Source organism: Ursus americanus, chromosome 14, assembly GCF_024610735.1.
Source record: "Ursus americanus isolate L20-20 chromosome 14, mUrsAme1.1.p, whole genome shotgun sequence".
Taxonomy (NCBI): domain Eukaryota; kingdom Metazoa; phylum Chordata; class Mammalia; order Carnivora; family Ursidae; genus Ursus; species Ursus americanus.
Window position 1 is genome coordinate 38,215,932 of NC_142140.1, and position 4,975 is coordinate 38,220,906.

At 59.1% G+C, this 4,975-nt stretch overlaps 1 long non-coding RNA gene across 1 annotated transcript; it reads left to right on the forward strand.

Moving 5' to 3' along the window:
- The first annotated feature begins 254 nt into the window (after nucleotides 1-254).
- Nucleotides 255-4,637, forward strand: LOC123798830 (uncharacterized). Its single transcript, XR_006781413.2, has 3 exons — nucleotides 255-1,112; nucleotides 2,573-2,702; nucleotides 3,281-4,637. It is a non-coding gene; the product is annotated as an uncharacterized LOC123798830 (long non-coding RNA).
- Nucleotides 4,638-4,975: the final 338 nt, after the last annotated feature.

A 4,975-nucleotide genomic window follows, 5' to 3' on the forward strand; every position in this document is an offset into this window, starting at 1 on the left:
AGGTGGTTTTTTTCAGGGGCACACAGCTTGTGACGGGGCAGAGCCAGGGTTCAAACCCTCACTGGAGACCTTGTTGGTATAACCACTGTTCTGCTCTGCCCTCCAGGGACTGGCATGCTAAAGCCTTGGCACCCACAGGGTGCAGAGAGTACCCAAAATGGGGGGGGGGGGGGTCAGGAGCACTTTCTGGAGTAGCCAGCAGGGGCAGGGGCTGAAGGCTGGGCCCTGGAGGATTCCGCCAGGCCATGGGGAGGTGGGTTTGGAGAATGATCTCGCATAGTATCCCTCCCTGGACTCACAATAGCCTTCGGGAATGACTTGGGGACAGAGGTACTACCAGGCCATCCAGATTTCTCTCAGCAGTGAGGTCTACTGGGATGTTTCTGCCATGATCACGAAGTGTCCTAACACCCCCTCGATCATCAGTGCCCCTGTACCCGGGCTCCGCTTTTAATCTGCCAACTGAGCACATCTCGCTGGGCCAAGGCGGAACATGAGTCTGGATGGGGCTGCGGGCAAAGCTGGGCAGCTTGCACTCTCCGGCGGGAGCACTCCCAGCCTGCACAGCGGCCCACAGTGACGGGCAGTAAGTCCTGACCAAGAAAGCAAGAAGATTCTGGGGACCTCACAGAGGCCGTCTTCCTCCAGGAGATGTGGAGCCTGTGCAGGCCTGGGCAGTCCCTTCACACCAACCCGTTAGACCAGTTTTCATACAAAGCAGGTTCGCGCTTTGCCAGAAACTCAACTAGCTCTCACAGTGAGTGAGTCCTCGCCGCCCCGACTGCAGACTGCACCGTGTGGGCCTTGCTCCCCAGCTTAGGCCACGCAGCCGGCCGCCCGAGGGGAAGGGTCGTGGCCATGGTCACCGCGGGGCAGCAGGCTGAGCCTCCCACATCTGAGAAGAACAGGCCCTGGAGGTTGAATCCTGGCCAGCACGGCCCCACCCTGGTTTTACCCCGACCCCCTCTCCAGTTTGGATTGTGGGCTGTGTGCTGGGTTCCAGGGAGTCTGCCTCAACCTCACTGACCCTGAGAAGATTCCTGGCTGTGAAGTGAGGAGAGTGACAGCGCCTCCCTCGGAGAGGACGTGGGGAGCCCTGGAGGATTTATGAGGTGATGCTGAGGAGAGCGGCCGTGGCTGTCATTATAACTAGTCCCTGTCCATTGTTTTTGTCTGTTTTGAGAGGAGGGCTGGGCTGGCATCAGTGTCTGCTGAGGTGCCCTTGGGGGCTGCAGGGGAGCTGAGCTGGAACCGCCTGGAGCTATAAGCAGGCGCTCTCCCCATTAGCTCTGCCCTCCAAGCCCAGCCATCCACACTCAGGTGTCAGTTGCCCATGACCTTGGTTTCTGGTCCTGGTGAACCAACCCTTTGGTCTGGTCTCTGCATGGGGGGGGGGGCGGTTGCAGCCAGCCGGACCTTCTAGCAACTTCTTTCACAGTAACAGTAAAGATTAGGCCATTTGCTACCCTTCCTCCAGCCCCAGGGCATGGTCTCCCTCAAGGCCTGTTCCTCTCCAGGCCCTGAGTGGTCTGCACCTGCAGATGTGAGCTACAGGTGACGGAGGTGAGCTGGGCAGGTGCCTCTGGGTCTGCCCCATTTCAAAGATGCAAGCCTGAAACCTAGAGAGGCGAAGTAGTTTGTCCGTAGTCACCGAGAGGAAGTGGGCATATGGGGTTAGAGCCCAGGGCTCGGAGTCCCACGCCATGGCTTGTTCCCCTCCCGCTAGAACTCTTGACCTGGACTCAGCTGCCTGCTGGCTGGCAACTTGAAGAGCCTGGTTCATGGCCCCTCAGAGTCCCCGTGTCCAGACCTGGACTCTTCTTCCCGGAGCCTTAGTGTCCCCTTCTGTCTAACAGAAATAGTAGTAGTGCCCGTGCCCCAGGGTGGTTGGAGAATGGCTGGGTCTGGCTTTGGGATAACGTGGAGTGAAGGGAATGATGCTCACCTATGAGCCAGAGGAGATGAGGTAGACCTGGAACAGGAGGAGACTTTTTGGTGTGGCCAGAGCTTCATGCTTAATGGAAAGATAGTTGTTTCCATGACCCTGGCCTGGCTGAAGCAGGCAGGGCCCAGAGCGCTGGAAGTGGTCTCTGAGGGCCAATGGCATTTGGGACTGCCGTGACTCCTCCAGGAAGTCCTCTAGGACTGCTCCACCACAATCCCCACTAGTGAGCCCCACATTGGGATGGTATTGCTGAAGGGGGTTGGTGCCCAGCAAATGCTCCCCAGGCAGAGCCCTATTCCGAGGACTGTCCCTTCACACAGCATCAGTGAACCAGAGCAGGCTCTTCCTCAGCAGAGCTGGGCTCCTTCTCCATCAGAGGGGAGAATTTTTACTCATAGTCTGGGTTGGGCTAAAGCTTTGTTCTAGAAAGGGCCTCTAGCCCCTTAGCCTCCTCCCGAAGACCACTTCACTGCTCCCTACCCTACCCCCACCAGTCCCACCTCTGAGCAACATTACTATGAGCTTGTGTGTGTGTGTGTGTGTGTGTGTGTGTGTGTGTGTGTGTGTGTGTGTCTGTGGGTGTGTGTTGACCTTTCCACTTGGCCAACATTCCTTTGTTTTTCTCAGCTCTTTTGGGTAGATGGCCATGGCAGGAGGAGCTATTAGGAGAACAGGTTCTCAGGAAAACTTTTCTCCAAAGCCCCAGAGACATGGAGCCCAAGGAGACAGTAGAAGATGAAGGTCTATCGAAAAGAAGGTGGGTTCCCAGGGCAGTTAGAGGAGTGTGGGTCAGAGACAAGGGCCTCCTCACAAAGAGCACTCTGGCCCCGATGTGCGTGCCTATGGGGGCTGCCCGTGGGCATCATCGCCAGCTCAGTGTTGTCAGCCTGGCCAGTAAAGCCGGGTGACCCTGCACGGGTTGCTTTCTCTCTCTGAGCCATATATGTCTCAAAGAAGCCAAAGTCCTGGGTTGTTGGGTTTTTTTTTAAGACTTTATTTATGAGAGAGAGCATGAGTGGGGAGAGGGGCAGAGGGCGAAGGAGAAGCAGACTCTGCACTGAGCAGGGAGCCCGACGCGGGGCTCGATCCCAGGACCCCGGGATCATGACCTGAGCCAAAGGCAGATGCTTCATCGACTGAGCCACCCAAGCGCCCCCGAAGTCCTGGGTTTGCTGCCAGCGAGCGTGATCTCCCTACCCCAGAGGTGACCAGGCTGGGTCTCTATAGCCCTTTACCTCTTCACTCAGGGCCAGTGGGTCCCTGGTTGGGGGCTGTGGGCTTTGGGGGCAGTAGCACCCCTATCCGGGCCTTGACAATCACCCCCTTTCTCCTCAGGGTCTCGGTGAGCGAACCAGGGCGTGCTGGCTCCAGAAAGATCCCTGGGCCTTTCAGAGGGCAGAGAAGGCGTGGTGTGGACACCTCCCCACCCCCACCCGGGGTGAGGTGTTTTCACTAGAACCGGAGCAGCTGCGGCTGGAGGCCTCTTCCCAGGAAGAAAGAGCAGAGCGCCTCTTCCAAGAACTCAGAGGAGGCCCACAGGCAGGGGAGGGAGGAGCGGGGGAGTTAATTTTAAACCAAACAGCCTTCCACGCTTCTCAGGAACTGGTTGCTCAACGCGATCTGGCAGGTCCCAGGCGGGCAGGCAGGCGTGCTGCCAGCTCAGAGGTGGTGGGGGTGGAGGCCTCGCCCCAGAGGAGAGGCCCAGTGACCTTGAGGGAAGTTGGGCCCTGTCCTTGCCCATGAATCCGAGCCTGTCACCCCAGACCTCCACCTACCTGACCTGACTTGCTAAGGTATGGGGTGGGGTGACTTCCTCCGTCCTAACCAGGCTAGGTGAAATTCTAACAGGATTAATAATACAGATGTCACATCCTTCCAAGGGCCCCAAGCCTGACTGTCCCATTCCCCTCTCCCTGCTCAGAACTTGCCACTCCTGTCACCCGCCTATCCCTCTGGAAGTGACTGATGAAGGCCTGCTCTGAGGCCAGAGTACGGCCCGAGCATTTCGCCCAGGGGATGGGACCCTGGGGTGCTGGGCTGGTGGGGGACAGAGGAAGATGGAGGGTGGAATTGCAGCAGCCAGCCAAATTTCTAGGCCCAAGGAGCGGGTGTGCAGGGAGGCTCTGAACTGAACTCACTGGACTTGCCCCCCCCTCCAGCGAAAGGGGATCAAAGCACCTTCACACTCACTGACCTCCTGGCCTCCATCCCCTCCAGGCTGACTGCCCCTCCCAGTGTCTGGTTCCTACGGAGGCTCCTCCCAGGGTACCCCCTCCTCCACTACCTCCACCGGCTGCCCAATGGGACTCCAGCAGCCTGGGCGGGGCGAGGCCTGTGTTCTAGGAAAGGATCCTGAGCCAGGGCTGCCAGGAGCTGCAGTTCTTGGAATCAGCACTGCAGGCTGAGAGGCCGCTTCCTGGAACCTGCTGGCCACTCCAGGGAGAGAGCTCAGAGGACGGGCAGTGACCTCGGGGCAGGGGTGGGGGGTGGGGGGGCAGGGTTGCTGAGGCCGCAGCTTGGGTCCTTGCCTCCAGGAAGCCCTACCAGACTGCAGGTGCCTACTGAGACTCCACTATCTCAGCATTAAGTCTGCAGGGCCCCAGGAGAGGCCCAGTTCTGGCACAGCCTCTGCGGTACCCAGCGTCCAGCCCGGGGATTGGTACAGAGTGGGCAACCAGAAACAGTAGGGAAAGGGGGGTGCCTGGGTGGGGGGAGGAGTGGGGCAGCATGAGGGTGTGGGCACACAGGTGAAGGTGGGATGCGCAGCCAGGTTGTGAAGGGCTGAGGCGAGTAGGGCGGAGAGCAGGGTGGGGTCAGCGGTGCCAGGCCTGGCTCACAGACTTCCCCTTCCTGATGGACAGACAGCTTCTGGCCCACTCTCCTGTCATTCCTATAGGCAGTCTTTCCTTCAAAGGCCTTTCCCTCAGACCTCTGGCCCACGGTTGGGGTACAGGCCTCAGCTTTAGCGTCGGGCCACGTAGAGTAGTCCCAGCCCAAGGCCCAGTTGTGCAGGCTTCAGCACACATCCAG